Raw genomic sequence first — 24,315 nt, 5'->3', positions numbered from 1 at the left:
TCCTCCTCCTTCTTCTTTTTTTGTTCCTGGAGCTTTACTTTTAAATAAGCTGATTTGAATTTTAAATATATCTAATTTGGCCTCCATTTGCAATACCTCACAAGTAAAGAAGAATTGTGAAAAATTTCCCCACCAATGTGGTACATATGAGAATGCACTAAAAAGTAATCATAGGAATGTTTTTCTCATTATTTCCCACAGAATTATTAACAAAGTCTCAATATTTTCTTTAAAAGTTCAACAGAAATTCATAGTTTTGTGTCTGCTATGTTCAACTCTCAAGCATTCTAACTTCTTAGCTTTCTGGCTTAACAGTGTCAGTTGTTTAAGAAATACTACTTAAGCAAATTGTTTTCTTAAAGATGAAATTACAAGCTTTTCTCCACTTGTTGTTATTTAGGAGTTTATTATACCCAAACATGAACTTTCTTAAACCTGAATTTATTATTTCCAAAATTTCTCCTTCCTGATGTATTTGTGTGTGTGTGTGCTCGCGCATGTGTTTGCAGTACTGAGGAGTGAACCCTAAGGGTGCTCTACTACTGAGTTATATCCCCAGCCTTTTATATTTTTTAAAATTTTGAGACAGGGTATCATTAAGTAGACAAGGCTGTCCCTGAACCTGCCTCAGCCTCCTGAGTCACTGGGATTACAGGTGTGTACCCCCAGGCCTGGCTACACATACATTATGTACTGCTTATCTACATTCTTTAGCAATCCTGTTCAATAACACATAATCAATAGTCAATATAACTGTTTCATATTGGTAAATTATTAATAGTAGAATTAGGTTTTCTTGAGCAATAAGTCATGCTATTATATAAATTATAAAGTCTCAACCATAGGAAAAGTTACATTCCTTCTGATGTAATTTCATGACAATCTTCAGCTTCCTAATTTTTCTTCCATAAGACAAATGATTCAGGGGCTGGGGTTGTGGCTTAGTGGCAGAGTGCTTGCCTCGCACATGTGAGGCACTGGGTTTGATCCTCAGCACCACATAAAAATGAATAAACAAAGTTTAAAAAAAAAGAAAAATAATTCATATCTGAATGGATATGTAGAATAATGGCTTATTAAAGAGAATGCAATTTTTTCTTTGCTTATTCAAGAGTGTGTTTTGTGAAAACCTAATCATAATTGCTATTATGTGGTGTCCCTTAATAAAATAAATTGGGGGCTGGGGTTGTGGCTCAGCGGTAGAGCGCTCGCCTAGCATGTGCGAGACCCTGGGTTCAATCCTCAGCACCACATAAAAATAAATAAACAAAATAAAGGTATTGTATACAACTAAAAAATAAATATTTAAAAATAAATAAAAATAAAAAAATTTGATGCTAATAATACATACAGGAGTATAAACTGTTCTACAGTTTAGAGGGTACTATGCCTAGTTAATGATAGGTAATGCTTATATCTGGCTAATTTTTTAAAATTTTTTTTAGTTGTCAATGGACCTTTATATATGCAGTGCTGAGAATAGATCTCATTGCCTTACACATGCTAGGCAAGCGCTCTGCCACTGAGCCACAACCCCAGCCCCTGGCTACCTAATTGTTATTACCTTCATTATATCAAGCAGGACTTCTCAGTACTGTCTAGTCCATGAGAGACCGAAATTTAGTAGTATTAAAGTCATTTGCATTCTGAAGTAATAATTTAAAAAATTTTTTTAGTTTTCTCTTTAAGAGAGGTGTTCAACAGAGTCTTTTCATTTTAGTAGTTTTCACTTCAAGCTCAGCCGCTAGATAACCAAGACTAAGCCTACGAACAATTCTACAAACAGATGATGAAGATACCAATTTGGCAAAAAGCTAGAGCAGCTCATTATCCTTAGCATGATGGTCAAGATTTTAGATCTTCAAGTTGTATTTTTATGACCATTGCACAATGCAGCTCTGATTAAATTATATGGGGATGAAATATACAAGATATGGATTGAGTCTTAGTTTATTCAAGTTAATGGCCAGGAACTCTCTGTGCACTGAAACAATATAGAGGCTTTTCACTAAAGCCTATATACTCTTAATTATTAATGTCTTATAATAACCAAATAAAAGTTATCTAATACACAAAGCTGTGTATTAGTGTATACCCATTTAGTTATGAAAGAAAATTCCATGGTCTATCCATGTGTGATGTTTAAAACATTTAACAGCTGGTATTGCATTAACAAAAACAAGAAAGGAACAGTCTTATACATCTAACCTAGCCCATGGAGCCTACCAGCTGAATACCAGCTAACTTGTAAAGGTGTGGCAGTGAGGTGTTGTGAAATATATAAAGCTTTACAGAATTTTTAACAAACTGTTCTAATACATCAGTGTTTCTGTCACCATTCAATAAGCATATTTTTCTTCTAAGAAAAATCTTATAGAAGATGATAGCAGTAACTATAGCATTTGCAAAAGAAAAGGCTTCCATGTCATAAAAATATACTTAAAATTAACTGCTAAAGGTAACTCAAAACAATACTTTGATCATAAAACAATTTTAAATTCTGTTCTACTTTGAACAACAGTATGGACTTATGAGCTTTGTTACTGTCGTAGCTAAATCATTTAATTAGATATAACTCTTTTTATTCTTTTGAGTCAAACTGTGACAGTTTGACACATGGAAGCCTCTTTATGCTGGTTCATTTGTTCTTTTAGAACCACTTCGTAGTCGGGTATGGCAGCACATGCCTATAATCCCAGGTATTTGGGGGCATGAGGTAGGAGAATGGCAAGTTTGAAGCCAGCCTGGGCAATTTCTTGAGACCCTGTCTTAAAATTTAAAGAAAATAATGTAGCTCAGCAGTAGTGTGCCTCTGAGTTCAATTTTTAGTACTGCAACAAAACAAAACAAAGCAAAACCCACCTCATAGTTTTGTTTTTTTTAATTAAACATTGCTTTCAGGCAACAAATTGTTCTCTTTAGTTCTGAAAGTGTTGATATTGGTTTTCTTAATTGGTAGCTATCTTAGTTAGTGGAGGAGAGAGAAGCCTGCTTAACAGTTTACTTTATGAATATAATGTTAGCTGCAGTTTAATTTTCTTTTTTAAAAGCTTTTAAATTATGAAATATTTTCATACACTAAAGATAATATGCATAATGTAATTATAAATGAAAGTTCTGAAGAAAAACAATAAAACAAATACCTGTGTATCTAACATCTAGCATAATAAATGGAATATTACTAACACTTTAACATTTGGCATAATAAATAGAATATTACTAACACATTTGAAGTCCCCTCTGTGCCATTACCTAGTGGCATCCTTTCTTTTCTCCTAGAGTCAATAATATTTATCATTCCCTCTCTTCCTTTATGATTTTATGAAGTTTGATTTTCAGCCTTTACAAGTCATTTCATTTTGTCACTATTTGTTCATTCAAATTACTTAATGCATGATTTATAAGTATATGATATTCATAATCATTATATAACTAAATTTATATACAAATATTTTTGATAAAAAAATCCAACAGGTGTTTTACTGTTTTATAATAAAATAGCAATAACACTGTTACATTAGCAGTCTGTAAACTAATAGTAAAAATAGTAACAACAGCATTCTTATTGGCAATCTGCATTTTTTTAACTATTTAAGAGCACCTTAAATAGTTTTCAAAATCTTGTTCTGACAAAAAAGATTTTCAGTTAATCTTTTCTATTTTTTGATATATCATGCTCATATATAATATTCTTTTATTGATTTTAATACATCAATTTGGATATTCATTTTTATAAATTTTTCTTTAAATATTTTTTATTTATATATTTAAATATTACAATGTGCAGAACTTCATATTTATTTAAGTATATTATTAAGTCAACCTCCAGAGTATATTAGTTTTTTGCCATTTCATTTTAAGATTTAGAAAATGTCAGTGTAGATTACACTTAAACAAAAAAAAATGAAAAGAATTTGTATCACTTGATAAGCTTTTAGCTGCAGTAGTGAAACACTAAATTGAACATAATTTAAAAACATAATGATAATTTTTATTTATTTCCCAGGCATAGTGGCACATCCCTCTAATCCCAGCAATTTGGGAGTCTGAGGTAGGAGGATGGCAAGTTTAAAGCCAACCTCAGCAACTTAGGGAGACCTTGTCTCAAAATAAAATATAAAAAGGCAGCTCCCTATTAGTTAAGGACACTGTTGTTAAAGAAAGAACAAAGTCTAGGAGTCCTAAGTAAGTCAAAGAAAACTGCTGTTTTGTTTCTCTTTTAATAACACCGCAAAAGAGAAAAGACTTCAGTAGAAAAAGTTAGGCTATGTGATAATGGCTTTGGCTTTCACTTGATATTCTGGGAATTATCACTTCTCTTGGAGTAGATTTTTATTGGGTGTGTATTGCTTGTGTTCATGGAAACATTACTTGTGTTCATGGGAGACACAAGTAATGTTTTTATACAAGCTCATAACTCTCAACAGACTAAAATCTTATTTAGGCTCATTTTTAGAGAATTAGAAGGTCAATTCCTATCTTGTGTACCTCAGAAGCCAGAACTGAAGATTCACCCTCTTTGTTTATTGTCAGAATGTGTGATGGCTGTTGGAAAGAATTAAATTTTGAGGAGAATAAAATAAAGAACAACTTGTTTTTCACAAACACTAAAACTACCAAGTTTGTCAATTTAAAAATAAAGTAAATAAAATAAAATATAAAAAGGACTGGGGGTGTAACACAGTGGTAGATCACCCCTGGGTTCAATACACACACACACACACACACACACACACAAACATAATGTCACTTGTTGCTTACTTAACAAAAAGTTCAGAGGGGGGCTGTCCCAGAGTTGACATAAAGAATCAAGAACATCATTAAGGACCCAGGCTCTTCCCATCCTTTTTGCTCTGCCATCCTCAGGGCTCATGAGCATTATGTTCTCCCAAGGGCCAAAAAGCACTTACTCCTCACATGCCTCTTATTTCAAGAAGAAAACATTTCCCAAAAGTCCCAGGCTGACCTCCCCTTCTGTCTCATTGACCAGATCTAGGTCACATGTCTACTCTTACACCCTTTATTGGTAAGTAGAAATAAAATTTCTATGAATTGCATGTGTTTCACATATCTATATTTCTTCTTTGGGGAAAGAAAAGAGTAATTTATAGCTCAAAAACAACATTAATACTCAAAAACAACATTAATTAATACTCTCAGCACCATCTAACTCGTGCAGAATTCCAACTTTTTTTATTTTTCAAAGACTTTTTGCCCACCCTTGAAGAGCACAGTTGAACTCTTTTTAAAGTTACTCTTAGATCCATGCTATGTGGGAGCCTGAGTCAGCTGGATTGTCACAAGTTCGAGGCCATCTTTAGCAACTTAGTGAGACCCTGTCTCAAAATAAAAAATAAAAAGAGCTGGGGATGTACATCAGTGATAAATCACTCTCCTGGGTTCAATTACCAGTACTGGGGAAGTGAACTAAAGGCTGTTTTCTGTCCAGAAAAACTGAAAATTAATGAGATTAAAGGGGATATTTGAGGTGTTTTTAAGACTAAAGCAGAAAACAGCCTTTAATCAAACATCAGAAGTATGTATTTAGTGCTAAGGAAAAAGGAATGTGTTTATTTCATGTCTGACCATTTCCAAACACAGATGTTGAAACTCCTTTAATTATTTTTAAAAGTAGTTTTAAATTATTTAACTCTTTTAAGATTCAATGTAATTCTTCTTATTTAATTCTGTCAATGAATCTCATTGACCACCACACTTGAATCAATATATTTTAGAATTCACTGATAGTCTCTCTTTCTCTTAACTTAAAAAAACTGCAAAGTTTACTGACATAGAATATAGACATAGAAAATTAAACAAAATTGCACAAATTGTGTAGCTTAATGAATTATCACAAATTGGACATACCAATGCCATCATATGAAGAAATTAGAAGAGTACAGAACCCCAGAAGCCTCCTCATGCCCCCTTCTAATAACTACTCTCTATCTTAAGGATTACCATTATTATGCTTTCCTATATTACATAATCACACACTGCATAAACACATTTCAATCAATGATGGATCACATATAAAGAGTGGTCTCATAAGATAATATCCCCAGTGATGTTGTAGCCTCCTTGGTTTGTGTAAGTACACTCTAGGATGTTCCCACATTGAGGAAATCACCTAATGATTCATTTCTCAGAATATATTTCCATTCTTAGGCAACGCATGGCATTACATTTGCCCATAGGTTTTGAACTACACATAAATGAGTTCATACATTATACACCCTTTGGTATCCTGCCTCTTTCACTCAACATTATATTTCTGAGATACATATGTGTGGTTGCACATAACCGTAGCTTTTAAATCTTATACCTGTAAATGTATATATCACAATTTGGGTTATTTCCTAAGTAAAGATAGAGGACTATAACTGCTAGAAACATTCCATTGCATTTTTTAATATTTATTTTTTAGTTGTAATTGAACACAATATCTCTATTTTATTTATTTATGTGGTGTTTAGGATGGAACCCAGGGTCTCTCACGTGCGAGGCAAGCGCTCTACCACTGAGCCACAACCCCAGCCCCCACTGCATTTCTTTTGGTGAACATTTTTATGCCTTTCTGTTGTATAAGAATTGCATATATCCCAATCCTTGCCAATACTTGATAGCTTTTTCATTCTCATAGGATTTTGATAGGATGCATGCATTTTCTGGATTTTGTTGTTGTTGTTATTGAAGTTGTTTGCTTTGTGGTGCTGAGATGGAACACAGGGTCTCGCACATGCTAGGCAAGCAATCTATCACTGAGCCACATCCCTGGCCATTGTATTTTCTTTACCTAACCCAGAAATACATCTGTTAGTCTGGGACAACCTGTATGTTTTTCCAGACTTAACTAGCTAGAAAAAAAGATCTTCTATAGGATTGTAATTTTGAAGCTGAGGGACTCCTTTGTTGTGTTCCAATTGCAGGGCGAAATTAATTAGGGAAGAAAACATTAATAAAAAAGAAAACATTAATAAAAGAAACCATTATATTATTTTTCTGTTTCAGAAGAAAATGGTCTGGAATACTGGGATACTTTTTAAAATATTCTACTACAGTTCAAAAAAAAAAAAAGGATTCACCTTTCAACTTCCTATCAAAAACAGAGTTTTTATAGACTTTTGAATAGGATGTACTTAAAAAAATTGAACTAGGTTACTGTTGAATCATTATGAACTAATAATAATTTACCTTAATGAATTTTTTACATTATAACATTGTTCAAAAAGCATATAATTAGACAATTACTTGCTTTGTTTAATTTATCACAAGCATTTCATAAACCAGACCATAAAGGGGTTGTACATTTGATACCCAAATGCTAAAGGCTGATTGGTTGACTGACTGGTTAGTTTAGCTGGTTAGTTTTTTGTGTGTTTGTTCAATTTTTATCTTCTGGTTGGGGGCCAGGAGTCTGAGAATAAAATGTTCAGTGCACTTTTGAAACCTGTCTTTAGTCTTTACAACGTAACTAGCAAATGCTTTGCTAAACAGCAGTTGTTCTCCATTATTGAAGAGAAAACTTACAATTTTTAAAAAATATATATATTTTTTAAATGGAGTTGGTACATTTATCTTCTACCAATGCAAAGTTGTGCCATTGCAACTGGTACTTTAAGCTTCCTTCTTCTGGACCTAAACTGTAGAGATTAGAATCCTTCTTTCCTCATTTCCATAAATACCTGCCTTGTTCTTTCAGAAACTCTTCTTGTTATTCCTTGTTATTTTCTATTGTTGGCTTCAAATGAATTCACTGGCTCACAGGATATATTTCAAGTATTTATTGGAATCTCTGTGTACCAGGAATGGAAGTAAGGAACAACTTTCACTGACTCTAAATATATATATATCCGTGATATACGACACAAATTTCTTTTTCTTAATGTTTTATGTTTGAAAAATATGCATACTCAAATCAGCCTGCTGCTCTACAAGTAAATAAATTTAAATGGACATATTACAGAATCAAGTGTAGTAGCTCTTGCCCATAATCTCAGAGACTCTGGAGGCTAAGGCATAGGATGATCAGAAGTTTGAGGCCAGCCTGGCAACTTAAGGAGATCTTGTCTCAAAATAAAAAATAAAAAGGGCTGGAGATGTAGCTTAATGGCAGAGTGGGTTCAATCCCCGGTACTGCAAATAGATAGATAGACAGACAGACAGACAGACAGACATATATATCTGTGGGTAATTAGGCAAGATCCAGAAATAATTTTTCATACATACATGCAAATAAACACAATACTATCTTTTCATGAAAAAAAAGAAGTGATAGAATTTGATATATTGGCATTCTGTACCCTTCCATTGCAGGTCTAGGGTATGAACTTTTTTAGAAAGAAAATCATATAAAAGTCTAAAGCACTGAAATAAAGCAAAACAAATCAGATTTATCCCTAGTTTTATGAACTGATTTATAACCTAATGACTCAGGTGTACCCACACAGTGTGACTTGGCACTTGCTTTTCCCCGTGAATTTCTTAGCAAAGCCTTTTTTGTGGTAAGATTTCCCCTACCTTTTCTTCCTCTGCCACCTTCTACAGAATGCTGTGTCAAATATTTTGTGTGACTCAGTTTGAGTCACATTTTCAAAAACTCTTTCTTACTCAAGCCTCATGCTTTCTCATTAACTAAAAGGAAACAAATCAAGGCTGTCTCCCATTATCTCCATCCAAAAAAAGTGTGCAGTTTCTCTTCTAGAGAGGAGACATTGCACTAACAATGTATTAAAAGAGTTATTAAGTTTTACACATGAAACATGAGGACAGCACCAAAAAGTTCTCTGATAAACTGAAACTACTTTTCCTCACACTTTTTCTATGTTGCTGTTTAATGTTTTAAAGAAACAACAGCAGGGTAGAGAAAACTAGCAGTCACACTAGTGCTCTGTGAGTTGGAAGACCCAAGATCTGGTCCTGGCTCCCCCAAGTACCCATTTACTAGCTCTGAGCATCACTTTCCTCATCTGTAAAATAAGGAGTTTGAGGCCATCTCTGCAGTTTTTCATTTGTGTGTGTGTGTATGTGTATTTGTTTGAGGGGGGTATCACGGATTGAATTTATGGACACTCAACCACTGAGCCACATCCCCAGCCCTATTTTGTATTTTATTTAGAGACAGGATCTCACTGAGTTGCCTAGGGCCTCACCATTGCTGAGGCTGGCTTTGAACTTGAGATCCTCCTGGCTCAGTCTCCTGAGACGCTGGGATTACAGGTGTGTGCCACCACATCAGGTCGCTGCAGTTTTTAATAGTGCTCAATGGACCACAGAGATGCTTCATTGGTTCTGCAAATATCTGTAGTTAATTTCACAGGTTCTGGGATTACTGTAAGACTGTACACATGCATTCATAGCACTATCAAAATTGTTTTTACTCATCTCAATAGACTAATTCATTATTCTTTTTGTTATCATGTATACATTGTATAATCATGAATGAGGTCTAACACATCTACATCCTCAAATATTTATCATTTTTTAAATTTTTTATTCTAATTTGTTATATGTGACAGCAGAATGCATTATAATTCATATTACACATAGAGAGCACAATTTTTCATATCTCTGGGTGTATACAAAGTATATTCACACCATTCGTGTCTTCATTCATATACTTAGGGCCCCTCCCTTCCCTTCCCTTCCCCTCCCTCCCCTTGTTTCTATCTAGATTTCATTTAATCTTCCCATGCTCCCTCTCCCAACTCCACTATGAATCAGACTCCTTATATCAGAGAAAACATTCGGCATTTATTTTTTGGAAATTGGCTAATTTCACTTAGCATATATTCTCCAACTCCATCCATTTACCTGCAAATGCCATAATTTTATTCTCTTTCATTGCTGAGTAATATTCCATTGTGTATATGTACCTCATTTTCTTTATCCAATTTTTGGGTCTTCTAGGTATGGAATCAACTGAAGGACATCTAGATTGGTTCCACAGTTTAGCCATTGTGAATTGTGCTGCAATAAACATTGATGTAGCTATGTCCCTGTAGTATACTATTCTTAAGTATTTTGGGTAGAGACTGAAGAGTGGGATAGCTGGGTCAAATGGTGGTTCCATTCCCAGTTTTCCAAGAAATCTCCATACTGCTTTCCATATTGGCTGCACCAATTTGCAGTCCCACCAGCAGTGTATGACTGTGCCTTTTTCCCCACATCCTCACCAACATTTATTGTAGTCTGTATTCTTAATACTGTCATTCTGACTGGAATAAGATGAAATCTTAGAGTAGTTTTGATTTGCATTTCTCTAATTGCTAGAGATATTGAACATTTTTTCATATATTTGTTGATTGATTATATATCACCTTCTGAGAAGCGTCTGTTCAGTTCCTTGGCCCATTTATTGATTGGGTTATTTATTTATTTATTTATTTATTTTTTGGTTTTTAGCTTTTTGAGTTCTTTATATACCCTAGCGATTAGTCTGTATCTGATGTGCAAGTGATAAATATTTGCTCCCAAGCTGCAGGCTCTCTATTCACCTCATTGATTGTTTCTTTTGCTGAGAAGCAGCTTTTTAGTTTGAATCCATCCCATTTATTAATTCTTTAATGCTTGCACTATGAGAGTCTTATTCAGGACATAGGGGCCTAATCTAATATAATAGAGATTTGGGCCTACTTTTTTTTATATTAGATGCAAGGTCTCTGGTTTAATTCCTAGGTCCATGATCCGCTTTGAGTTGAGTTTTATGCATGGTGAGAGATAGGGGTTTAATTTCATTTTGTTGCACATGGATTTCCAGTTTTCCTAGCACCATTTGTTGAAGAAGCTATCTCTTCTCCAGTGTGTGTTTTTGGTGCATTTGGCTAATATAAGATAACTGTAATTATGTGGATTAGTCTCTGAGTCCTCTGTTCTGTACCATTGGTCTACCAGTCTATTTTGGTGACACTACCAAGACATTTTTGTTACTATTGCTCTGTGGTATAGTTTAAGTTCTGGTATAGTGATGCCACCTGCTTCACTCTTCTTACCAAGGATTGCTTTAGCTATTCAGGGTCTCTAATTTTTCCACATGAATTACACAACTGCTTTTTCTATTTCTATAAGGAATGTCATTGGGATTTTGATTGGAATTGCATTAAATATATACATATATAAAATATTTCATCCTACGATGAGAGAAAACACTTTCTTAGCAGCACATGGATCCTTCTCTAAAACAGACCGTATATGCTTCGGGTAGTATGGTCATTTTGACAATATTAATTCTGCCTACCCAAGAACAAGGTAGATCTTCCCATCTTCTAAGTTCTTCTTTAATTTCTTTTGTTAGCATTCTGTAGTTTTTATTGTAAAGGTGTTTCACCTATTTCATTGGGTTGATTCCCAAGTATTTTGGGTTTTTGTTAAGGCTATTATAAAAGAGGTGGTTTTCCTAGTTTCTCCTTCAGAGGATTTGTCACTGATATACAGAAATACCTTTGATTTATGGGTGTTGATTTTGTATCCTGCTCTTTCACTAAATTCATTTATTAGTTCTAGAAGTTTTCTGGTGGAATTTTTTGGGTCTTCTAGGTATAGAATCACATCGTTGGCAAACAGTGCTAATTTGAGTTCTTCTTTTTCTTCTGTATCCTTTTAATTTCTTTCGTATGTCTAATTGCTGTGGCCATTGTTTCAAGAACTGTGTTAAATAGAAGTGGTGAAAGAGGGCATCCCTGTCTTGTTCCAGTTTTTAGAGGGAATGCTTTCAATTTTCTCCATTTAGAATGATGTTCATCTGGGGCTTAGCATAGATAGCTTTTATAATGTTGAGATATGTCCAGGTTATCCCTAGTTTTTCTAGTGTTTTGAACATGAAGGGGTGCTGTATTTTATGGAATGCTTTTCCTGCATCTATTGAGATGATCATATCATTCTTATCTTTAAATCTATTGATGTGATGAATTACATCTATTGATTTCTGTAAGTTGAACCAATCTTGCATCCTTGGGATGAACCTCACTTGATCATGGTGCACTCTCTTTTTGATGTTTTTGTACTTGATTTGCCAGAATTGAATGGAGAATTTTTGCATCTATGTTCATTAGAGATAGTGGTCTGAAGTGTTCTTTCTTTGATATGTCTTTGTCTGGTTTTGGAATCAGGGTGATATTTGCCTCACAGAATGAGTTTGGAAGTGCTCTCTCTTTTTCGATTTCCTGAAATAAGTTGCAGAGTATTGGTATTAGTTTTTCTTTGAAGGTCTTGTAGAACTTAGCTGTGTATACATTCAGTCCTGGTCTTTTCTTGATTGGTAGGCTTCTGATGGTATCTGCTATTTCATCACTTGAAATTGATCTGTTTAAATTGTGTATATCATCCTGATTCGATTTGGGGAAATCATATGACTCTACAAATTTGTTAATGCCTTTGATATTTTCCAATTTATTGGAGTACAAGTTTTCAAAATAATTTCTAATCCTCTTCTGTATTTCTATAGTGTCTACTGGATATTTCCTTTTACATCATATATGTTAGCAATTTAAGTTTTCTCTCTCCTTCTCTTCATTAGCACGGCGAAGGGTTTTCTACTTTTTTTTATTTTTTTCAAAGAATCAACTTTTTGTTTTGTCAATTTTTCAACTGTTTCTTTTGTTTTAATTTCATTGATTTCAGCTCTGATTTTAATTATTTCCTATCTTCTACTGCTTTTGGTGTTGATTTGTTCTTCTTTTTCTAGGGCTTTCATATGTAATGATAGGTCATTTATTTTGTTGACTTTTTCTTCTTTTAGGAATGAATTCTGTGCAATGAACTTTGCTCTTAGTATTGCCCATAGGGTCCCAGAGATTTTGATACATTGTATCCTTGTTCTCATTCACCTCTAAGAATTTTTAAATTTCCTCCTTGATGTCTTTTACAACCAATTGTTCAATTCAGTAGCACATTATTTAGTCTTCAGGTGTTGGAGTGGCTTTTATTTTTATTTTATCATTAATTTCTAATTTCATGTCATTATGAATGCAGGATAGTACCTCTATTTTTTTTTTTTACATTTGCTAAGATTTGCTTTGTGGCATAATATATGGTCTGTCTTAGAGAAGGATCATGTGCTGCTGAGAAGAAAGTGTTTTCTCTCATTGAAGGATGAAATATTTTATTTATGTTAGTTAATCTAAGTTATTGATTGTATTATTGAGTTGCATAGTTTCTTTGTTCAGTTTTTTTTCATACAATCTATCCAGTGGTGAAAGAGGTGTGTTAAAGTCACCCAGAATTATTGTATTGTGGTCTATTTGCCTCTTGAACCTGAGAAGAGTTTGTTTGATGAATGTAGATGTAAATTTATATGGGACATATAAATTTACTATTGTTATGCCTTGTTGATGAATGGTTCCTTTAAACAGTATGAAATATCCTTCTTAATCGCTTTTGATTAACTTTGGCTTGAAGTCTACTTTATTTGATATGAGGATGGAATCTACTGCTTGCTTTGAGTGGTATGATTTTTTCCAACCTTTCACCTTCAGTCTGTGGATTTTTTTTTTCTATTAGATGAGTCTTTTGGAGACAGTATATTGTTGGGTCTTTTTTTTTTTTTAATACAACCTTCTAGACTATGTCTTTTGATTGGTGTGTTTAGGCTATTAACATTCAGGGTTATTATTGAGACAAGATTTGTATTTCCAGCCACTTTGTTTAGTTTTGGTACTTGACTAGGTTTCTCCTTTGATTAGTTTTTCCTTTAGTGTAATACCTCCCTTTGCTGATTTTCATTGTTAGTTTTCAGTTCCTCTTTATGGAATATTTTGCCAAGGATGTTCTGTAGTGCAGGTTTTCTAGTTGTAAATTCTTTTAACTTTTGTTTATCATGGAAGGTTTTTTATTTCATCATCAAATCTAAAGCTTAATTTTGCTGGATATAAGATTCTTGATTGGCATCCATTTTCTTTCAGAGCTTCATATATATTGTTCCAGGATCTTCTAGCTTTCAGAGTCTGGGTTGAAAAGTCTGCACAGAATCTAATTGGTTTCCTACTATATGTAATCTGATTGTTTTCTCTTGTGGCTTTTAAAATTCTCCCCCTATTCTCTATGTTAGTCATGTTCATTATGATTTGCCTGTGTGGATCTGTTGTGATTCTGTACATTTGGCATCCTATAAGCCTTTTGAATTTGGTTTTTCCAATTGATTTTTCATGTTTGGAAATTTTTCTGATATTATTTCATTGAATATATTGCTCATTCCTTTGATTTGGAACTCTGTTCCCTCCTCTATCCCAATAACTCTTAAATTTGGTCCTTTTTTTTGCCATCCCATATTTCTTGAATGCTCTACTCGTGGTTTCTTATCATTTTCACTGTGTTGTTTACATTCTTTTCAAGATTACATGTATTGTCTTCATTATCTGAGGTCCTGACTTCTAAGTGGTCTAATCTATTGGTGAGGCTTTCAATTGAACTTTTAATTTGATTTATCGTTTCTTTCATTTTAAGGATTTCTGTTTGTTTTTTTTTTTAGAACTTCTATCTCACTATTGAAGTAATCTTTTGCTTCCAGTATTTGTTTATGTAGTTCTTTGTTGAAATGATCATCTGCTGTCTGTATTTTCTATCTTATATCACCCTCTAATTTAGAGAACATCTTAATCATGTACATCTAGAACTCCTTCTCTGTAATTTCTTCTGCTGTGCTGGCCATAGATTATAATAATGTGGTATCTTGATTTGTTTGAGGCACTTTCTTCCCTTGTATTTTCATATTGCTTGTGTGTCTTCCCTTCTAGCTCTGTGGATCCAAGGCATCAGTGCATTAATATTTTTACCCAATAGGCTTATAGTGCCCTTATAGGGATCCAATACCTCTCCTTTGAGGTTACAGACAATGTTACCAGATCCTAATATAAATAGTATACATCCTAAAAACAAACATTTGCTATTAAGATGTTTACAGTTTGTTCACAATGTACAGAAATGGTAAATTCAATTATTATCTACAATATACTTAGTAGTAAAAGGGTTTACAGTTTCTGATGGTGGACAAAGACCAGGGGTGAGAAGTAGGATGATATACTGAGGAGGTAGGGAGTGAGGATATTGAGTTGCTATATCTTAGGAAGTGTGAAGGAGAAATATAAAGAGGAAAATTAGTAGCAGGAGAAGGGAGAGGAATTAATTTTGGGTAGACAAGTGAGAAGACAGTAGAGTACATAAAACAAACACACATATATATTAAGAAAGATAAAATATATTAAAATTGTAGAAATTGGTGGGATAAAAGAAAAAAAAGAATGTACAAAACAACTTTAATATACTATTCAGACATCCCAGTCCCCAAAATACTAATTCATGCAAAGTACTTGGTTTCACATATGTTGGGGATTCGAGGGTGGGAGAATAGAGAGGGAGAGGGGGAAAAAAGAAAAAAAAATCTTGAAGGAAGAAACAGGATTGTTTTGGTTGGCAATTCCTGTCTTTCCTGCTTCCCTCTCATCCAATAGGTGAGGTTGTCTGTTGTTAGCTGGTGTCTCTGCCCTCAGGGTGGTAAAGTTAACCAGGGTGTCACTATGCAAGGGTAGCAGCTGCTGGGGGGGTGGGGTTAGAAACTAGGTACCCGGCTAGCTGAAGTTCCGAAACTGGAAGTTGTCCCCCACTGACGATGGTGATGAAGATGACCCAAGATGGAGGTGTGTGCTTTCAGCAGTGGGCTGTCTCATCGTTTGTGGGGAACTGAGCAGTGGCATTGGAGATGAGCTCGTGCAGTGTGTGGCTGTTGGCTGACTTCAGAGCCTGTGTGAAGTTCTCGGGTGCAGGCAGGCTACTGGGCATAGTATTTCCACTTCTGCAGATTCCCAAGAATGCAGTGACCAGGGAATCCCCACGTTGGTAGATGGGGTTCCACATGGGAGTGGTGTCAGTCATTTCTGCTCAAGTGGGTGGCTGAAAGCTCTGTGTGGGTGTTGATGGTGCCCACTTAGGTACTCAGTAGTCCTGCATGGGCCCCCAGCCCTATTTTATATTTTATTTAGAGACAGGGTCTCACTGAGTTGTTTAGTGCCTCCCCATTGCTGAGGCTGACTTTGAACTTGCGATACTCCTGCCTCTGCTTAATTCATTATTCTTAGTGATTGAAATTACAACCTTCTCTTTTTTCTTTAATGTTCTTCAGTTTCCTAGTTAATGTATCAAAATGTAGTCCTATCCTTTCCTTTTCCTTTTCCCTTCTCTCTTTTTCCTGCTTAGGATTCACTGGTATTCTTATGTCTGAAGAGTGGGATCTTTCTAAAATTCTGGAAAGCTCTCAGTCATTATATCTTCAAATATAGTTCCTTCTCTATTCTATCATTTCCTTCTATGATTGCAAAGTAGATAGACATTAGACTGTCTCATTCTTATCCTCCAAATTCTCCTATCTCATTTTTCATATTTTCCATCTCTACGTGTATCTGGATTGTATTTTTAAAAAAATCTTCAAATGTATTTTCCATTCACCAACTCTCTTCACCCATGTCAAATCTGCTGCTTCATTGAGGTTTGGGGCTTTTTTTTTTTTTTTTGGTTTGGTTTTGGTTTTTAAAAGGAAAAAGAAGTGACTTATTTCTTTGCTAGTAAAGGAGAGACACAGGGAGCTCCTGTCCTAAAATCTGTGATTCTGCTCATCAGGGGGAACAGGGACCTCTTAAAGAAGTGATTCAAAGATTACAGTCCAGGTGTTCTCTGTCTGGAGTTATAATTCACTTGTTAATTTGAGAGATGGTATTTTTTTTTTTTTTAGATCTCCTGGTGTCATCTGGAAAGTATGAATTCCTTCATTCCTGTGGTATGTGTGTGCAAATAACTCTGCATAGGGTGGGGAAAAAAGGTATTCCTGCCCCCCCCCAGATTAGAGAGGGAGATTAGGAAAGGGGAGGGAGAGAGGAAGAGAAAGAAACATGTCCATTTGAAAAATAAGTCACAGTAAAGAGCAGCAAGGGCTATATTCAAGGCATAAATATTTTGCTTTGTTCACTGCTGTATCTCCAGTACCTAGCCCAACACAGACAAAATATTTTTATTTTTATTTTATTGTTGTTGTTATTGTTAAGCAGCACTCTGTGCATTACCACTGTTACACTTCACCACTGTAAATTTTTATATTTCATTTCCAAGGAAATGGGCAGTAACATCTCCAAAATGCTTCCTTGTGGACACAGGCAAAGTTGGGGGAAGTAACCTTAAGTCCTTGTCCTCTATCAGGTGGAGCATGGACAGTTAAGGATTTTTAGCATCAAAGCAGTACAGAAGTCCATGGTTGCAGTTGGCAGGTGACTATAACACATACATAGGGCAGGGATCATGCACATGGACAACTGTGTCACAACTTGACTGTGTTCAGTTTCCTTTTTCTTAAAATAGAGTGATTGATGGACCATCCTGTACAGTTAAGGAAGAGAGGGTGGGAGTTCTCTGAAGCAAAAGGAGCTTTGGCAGTTGCTGGGATGGTTTGCTAGGTCCTTCCCTTTACTCACATAAACAGCTCCTCTGGTTTAGCCCAAGGTAAACTCACCCCATCTCCTAATTCTTCAGCAGTTGACTCAACAAGCTCACCAGCCACTTGCATCCTCAGCATGGGAGGCAGTTTTCTCAGAGTACCAGACCTACCCCTAAAAAACCAGAGCAGGAGCTGCTCTTGGGTCCCTTTGTTGTCACCAATTTGTTACCAAAAGCTTGGTCCTTGTCCCCAATGCAAAACCAATGAGGACACGGTTTTGAGAAAAAGGAAAAAGAAGTTTTATTGCTTTGCTAGCAAAGGAGGAAACACAGGGGGCTCCTGTCCCAGAGGCTCTGATTCTCTGTTGAGTTTTGATATCATTATTTTTTTAATTTCTAGGTCCCTGTTTGTCTTGTCAATCTTTTTTACAACACTATCTATACATATTAAAATCAGTCATTTTTATGTCATTTCTGATTATTCTAATACATGAAGACTTTACAGTTGTTTTCTGCTATGGGCTTTTATCATAGTGCCTAGAATTCTTCTTTGCTTTATAAATTTTGACTATAAACTACTCATTTTCCCTGGAAGTTTTCCTATGAGAATATCTGGTGGCTTGCAATTCTAGCTGAGTTATTTTTTAAGATGGGGAAACTCGGAGTTCAAAAGCTGAAGGGATCTGAGGGGAGGGAAAAGACCCAGGTTTACTAAGCTTAGGAAAGGAGGCCATCCTACTTCTGTTTTTTCAAAAATCACTAAGGACTTGATCTGCTACACAAACTGGGCTTCCAAAGTGTGTGAGACATGGAGAGGAGGATGGGAATGGAGTGGAAAATAAAACAATGTGTATTGAACAAGCCACAAGCCAGCCAGAAAGTCAGCTTCTTTTAAAGCTTCTGAAAGAGTATTGATCCAAGAACAAGAAGACCTGGGTTCTGGTAGACTGATCCCTATAAAACCATCATTTCTGTACTTCAAAAATAGTAGTGTCAGGGATGAGGTTGTGGCTCAGCGGTAGAGCACTTGCCTAGCACATGCGAGGCCCTGGGTTCAATCCTCAGCAGCAAATCAAAATAAATAAATAAAATAAAAGTATTGTATCTAACTACAACTAAAAAATAAATATTTAAAAAATAACAGTAGTGTCAATTTCTTTCAGCTCAACACAAAGTTCCACCTCCACTCCTCTGTAGATTCCTCTGTAGATCTTGGGAATTTGAACAGAGTCCCCACATATTTTTACTAGGTGATGCCTGCCTTACTTATAGAGATTTTTTAAGGACTGATCCAAATTGCAGAATGACTTACCAAGTGCCTTCTATGGAAAGTTTCTGGAAAAATAAATATTACTGAGGCACAACCCTGGTTCCCAAGAAGGTAGCAGTCCAGTGGAGCAGACATACATACACAGAGTTGGCTATTGTAAGCAAGTAAGACGTAAGCAATAAAGTCTATTTCATTTTGGGTTTTTAGGGAAATAAAGATTTGAACTAGGCTCCAAGAGTTAGGTTGAAGCTTCCCAGACAAATAATAAGAAGCACCACTAGCAAGAACAGTCTGAACAAAGGTATGGAGGTATGAAAGCACATGAGGAACTGAAGAATGGTAAATTAATCTAGTCATCTGAAAGGTAGAGGCTATGAAGGGAGAGATAAGGTGATAAAAGTTGATGGAGCACATAGTGTCAATGTATAAAAATGACTGGGTAATATTGCATCCAGAAAAAACATGGAAAAGTACAGAACTGGTTTATAAGTGTCAAGTGCTATTCAACTTAAAGACATGCAAGGGCATGAAAACTCAACAAAATGATGAATGAAATTTAAGACCTAGGAATTCAACCCATTCTACCAATCCTCCCCATAAGCTAAAAGAAAGAGCCAGATGAACTTGATATTAGATTCTAGCTTTGCTTCTTATTATATATATAGTCTTTTGCAAGACAATCTCTCTGAGCCACTATTTCCTTTTTTTTTTTTTTTGAGACAAGGTCTTTCTTGCTAATTTGTCCAAGCTGGCCTCAATTTTGCAACCCTCCTGCCTCAGTCTCCCAAGTAGGTGGGATCGCAGGCAGGACCCACCATATCAGTTCCTCACTTCTAAAAGGGAGACAATCATATTAAAACTTCAGGATTAAGATGGCAATTAGAGATAAAGCATCTGGCCCATGTAACATACCAAAAACACAGTAGCCTCTATCATTACCACCAACAACACCATTATTAAGAGTCTGAACTAATGCAAACTCCTGGCTGGTTTCATTTCTTCTCTCTTATTGCCCTCCAGCTGTTCCTCACATGGCAGCCTAATTTAAAACCAAAAAACAAATCACATCCATATTACTTGAAACGTTTCTTTGGCTTCCCATGCACTTTAAATAAAATCCAAGCTTCTTCCTCTGGCCTCTAGGGTCAGCTCAACCTAGCTTCTGTCCCCTTCCACTGTCAATCCCATTGCATTAAGCTTTCCCCAAAACCCACTGATCCAGCCACGCTGGCCCCCTTGGTTCCCTAAATACTTCAGGTTCTGACCATCTCAGGGCCTTTCCTCTGGATTTTCTCTGCTCAGAAAGCACCTGCTTCCTATCCCTTCCACATGTTCTTTGGATGTTTGGGATGCATCTTCAGTGTCAACTTATCTGACTACACTATCTTAATATTATTCTACTCCTTTATCTTCTGCCCCAATTTATCACTGCTCACTAATATTTATATAACAATATTTATATGACCAAGAAATATTTTGCTTTGTTCACTGCTATGTCTCTAGTACCTAGACCAATACTAGACAAAGTATTTGATTTATTATTGTGATGCAGCACTCTGTGCATTACCACAAAGAGATTCAAATCTAACACTATTAAAGGCCTCAGGACATCAGGGAGGTTAGGATTTTCGTACAATGATTGCCAGTTGTGTTTCTTTTCAAATCATTTAACTACTTTCTTGGGCATTGTAGGGTAAACTTCCTCTTTTATGTATTATCCAAATTTTCCATAATAACTATGTATTTTTAATAAAAGTTCTTATTAACTGCATTTTAATGACAAGACTCATCAGAGGAAATCAATCTTATTTTTTAAATTTTTTGAAGTATAATTCACAATAAGGAAAGAAAATTCAACAGCCAACCTAACACTTTTAAGCAGATCAGTATTTTAAAAGAGGGCAATTACTAGTCAAAGAGCACTACCTAAAATATAAAAGAAGGTGAGTGATTCAAAATTATTTTCAAGTTGCTCAGAGGTAGATAACATGATAAAGTCAAATGAAATTTTCACGTAGTGTCCCACAGAAGGAAGAGCATAAGGAGTATTCATGGGCATGGGAGGAGAATGTTTCAGAAGAAATGACATACATTTAAATTAGGGAGAAAACCTAACAGATTTTAATCTATCAAGAAACTATATCTTAAATAGAAATTTACTACTTGGCCATTTATCTCTGAACAACAACAAAATGTAGGAGATAATATTAATGCTAATGAAATACCTAGTCCCTGGCATAAAATGGGCATTCAGTACTTACTGAATATAAGTTTCTTGAAGTCTTCTCCAGTCTAAGAGGCAACCATATACATCTGCAATTTTGGAAAGGAATGTATCACACACATTTTGTCATTGTTAATCAGAGGGGAATGCCTCCTTTCATCATTGCCTGTGTTGTTGTCACCTTTGGAGATTTCAATGACTGTTTTCATGACTCTAGCACTCTTCAATAGCTCACTCAGAAATCTCATTCTGACCACTATTTTCACCAGAACATTTCATATAGTTCTATGGCATTTAGTACATTCAGATTGTTTTGCAAGTGCTCTACCATCTACTTCCAAAACTTTTTTTTCCCTCTTAATAAAACTGAAACTCTGTACCACCGAACAATAACTCCCTATTCATTAGGTGATTGAATTTCTTATATTCTCCAAGGAGCTGTTTTAGATTTTTTTCCCAAGTATTCTCAAAAGTTCAAATAAATTATTTTCCTGTTCGTCTCTGACTCTTTCACAATTTACATTACTAAAAAGATTGATGTCATTTTATAAAATCCTCGGGTTCGCGTCCCAAACCCTAAAACTTCATATCTTCTCCCTTCTCTCACTTTTCCTTCTTGCCTACAAGTAGGATGACTCCTCCTTTAAAAATCTGTCCCTTCCTCTACTATTCTTCTCTCTTATCTATCTCCTCCATGATTATCATATATTCTTTTTATCTCTTTTCATTGACTCTTTTCTTATTGAAACATTCCCAAGAGTCCCACATCACAAAAAATATCAATGACAACAATATTTTAAAAGATGTATTGAGTTTCTGCTATGTGCCATCATCCATGCCAACTGCTTAAAATACATCTTATCTGATTCTCACAACAACCTTATGAGCTTAAATTATTATGAAGAAATTCATTCTTATGAAGAAACTGTGGTTTTATTTTTCATTTGTTCTTTCTAGATACACATGAAAGTAGAGTGTATTTTGACATTATACATACATAGAATGAGTAAAACTTGTTCCAGTTAAGATCCCCATTATTGCCAGACATAGTGGTACATACCTGTAACCCCAGCAGCTCAGGAGACTGAGGCAGGAGGATAGTGAGTTCAAAGCCAGCCTCAGCAAAAGGGAGGTGCTAAGCAACTCAGTGAGACTCTGTCTCTAAATAAAATACAAAAAAGGGCTGGGGATGAGGCTCAGTGATCAAGTGCTCCTGAGTTCAATCCCTGGTACCAAAAAAAAAAAATCCCATTATTGTGGTTGTATCTGATGGGGAGTTACATTGGTCATGTATTCATATATATGGATAGGAAAAATATGCCTATTCATTCTACTGCCTTTTATATTTCCATTCCTCCCTTCCCTTCATTTCCCTTTGTCTAGTCCAATGAACTTCTAATCATCCCCTGTGATTAACATCCACATAAAATCAGAGAGAACATTCTGCCATTGTGCCAACCCTAAAAACCAGCAAGGGGCAATGGGGAATTAAGAAAGACACACAAACATTTACAAACAGAAAGGTGGAACCAGATGGGACACTGACCTCTGATGGAAGAACAGTGATCCAGAGCTAGCACAGCATTATTTCTTATATAGGATTTATCATCAAGAGATTATTTGTGGGAAAGTTTTTGCAAATTATGCAGGCTTGAAGGTTGCAGCAATTGCAAGATATTGTGGTTATCTTGTTATGCTCAGAATTCTCTATCCCTGGCAGCTGGTGTCTGAGCTCAAGGTCAAGACTGTTATTGTTCTATACCTTTGCACAGAACTTTCTCAGGCAGAGCATTACCATAACTACTGGGCAATCTCATCTTGTCCTGCACCTTTGCACAGAACATTCCCAGGGCAAAGCACAGCCACATCTATGAGGTAGTCAAAGACCATGGTCCAAGTCACCTCTCTCTACACCTCTGGTTGTTTGTGATTGGCTTATATCATTTAACATTATATTCTCCATTTCCATTCATTTACCGGAGAATGCCATAATTTCATTCTTCTTTATGGCTGAGTAATAATATTCCATTGTGTATATATACCTCATTGTTTTTTATCCATTCATCTGTTGTAGGGCACCTAGGTTGGTTCCATTGCTTAGCTATTGTGAATTGAGCTGCTATAAATGTTGAAGTGGCTGCATCACTGTAGTATACTGACTTTAAGCCCTATGTAGTTCTGTGGGGTCAAACGGTGATTCCATTCCAAGTTTTCTAAGGAATCTCCATATTGCTTTTCAGAGTGGCTCAGTTCCACCAGCAATGTATAAGTGAACATTTTCCCCCACATCCTTGCCAACATTTATTGTTACTTCTACTCTTGAATATTGCCATTCTGGCTGGGAATATCTGTGTAGTTTTGATTTGCATTTCTTTAATTGCTAGAGATATTGAACATTTTTTCATATATATTTTGACCATTTGTATTTCTTCTTCTGTGGCTTGTTAAGTTGTTTAGGCCATTTATTTATTTTAGTTGTTGATAGACTTTTATTTTATTTATGTATTTATATGCGGTGCTGAGAATCAAACCCAAGGCCTAACACATGCCAGGCAAGTACGCTACCACTGAGCCCCAGCCCCAATCCCTAGGCCATTTATTGATTGGGCTATTCAGTTTATTTTTGGTGTTAAGTTTTTTGAGTACTATGTATATGCTAGAGATTAATACTCTGTCTGAGATGCTGGTGGTAAAGATTTTCTCCTTTTCTGTAGGCTTTCTGTTCACATTCTTGATGGTTTTCTTTGCTATAAAGAAGTCTTTTAGTTTGACACTGTCCCCCTTATTGATTATTGGTTTTATTTCTCATGCTTTAGGAGGAAAATGAAGGGAAGGGAGGAATGGAAATATAAAGACAATAGAATGAATCGGGCATATCTTCCTTATTAAGGAAGTCGGTTCTTAAGCCAATATGGTGGAAAGTTGATCCTACTTTTTCTTCTAGTAGGTGCAGAGTCTGTGGTCCTTGATCCACTTTGAGAGTAGTTTTGTGCAGGGTGAGAGATACAGCTTCAAATTCATTCAACTACATAAGAATTTCTAGTTTTCTCAGCACCATTTGTTAAAGAGGCTACCTTTCCTCCAATGTATATTAATGACACCTGTGTCTAGTATGAGATAACTGCATTTATGTGCCTTCTATTCTGTTCCATTGGTCTTTGTGTTGGTTTTTTTTTGCCAATACCATGCTGGGTTTTTTGTTGTTATAGTTGTTGTTGTTTTGTTTTGTTTTGTTTTACTGTAGCTCTGTAGTATAATTTAAGGTTTGGTATTGTGATGCCTCCTGCATCACTTTTTTTGCTAAGGATTGCTTTGGCTATTCTGGGCCTTTTATTTTTTCAAATGAATTTTTCTATTTCTATGAAGAACATCATTGGAATTTTAATAGGAATTGCATTAAATCTTTATG

The 24,315-nt window shown here is 35.4% G+C and overlaps 1 protein-coding gene across 3 annotated transcripts in view; it reads left to right on the top strand.

Moving 5' to 3' along the window:
- Nucleotides 1-24,315, top strand: part of Il33 (interleukin 33) — a 45,359-nt gene that overhangs the window by 2,169 nt on the left and 18,875 nt on the right. The window contains exon 1 of one of the 3 annotated variants that reach the window (XM_048806799.1): nucleotides 16,744-16,762. The exons of the other annotated variants lie outside the window; for them this stretch is intronic. The gene's annotated coding sequence lies outside the window, so the exon portion shown is untranslated. Of the gene's footprint in view, nucleotides 1-16,743; nucleotides 16,763-24,315 lie in introns of those variants that run through there. 3 annotated transcript variants of the gene reach the window in all.

The sequence above is a fragment of the Marmota marmota genome, unplaced genomic scaffold, assembly GCF_001458135.2.
Source record: "Marmota marmota marmota unplaced genomic scaffold, marMar, whole genome shotgun sequence".
In the NCBI taxonomy this organism is placed as follows: domain Eukaryota; kingdom Metazoa; phylum Chordata; class Mammalia; order Rodentia; family Sciuridae; genus Marmota; species Marmota marmota.
The sequence above is the reverse complement of the archived record's forward strand: the minus strand, read 5'-3'. Positions and strand labels throughout refer to the sequence as shown.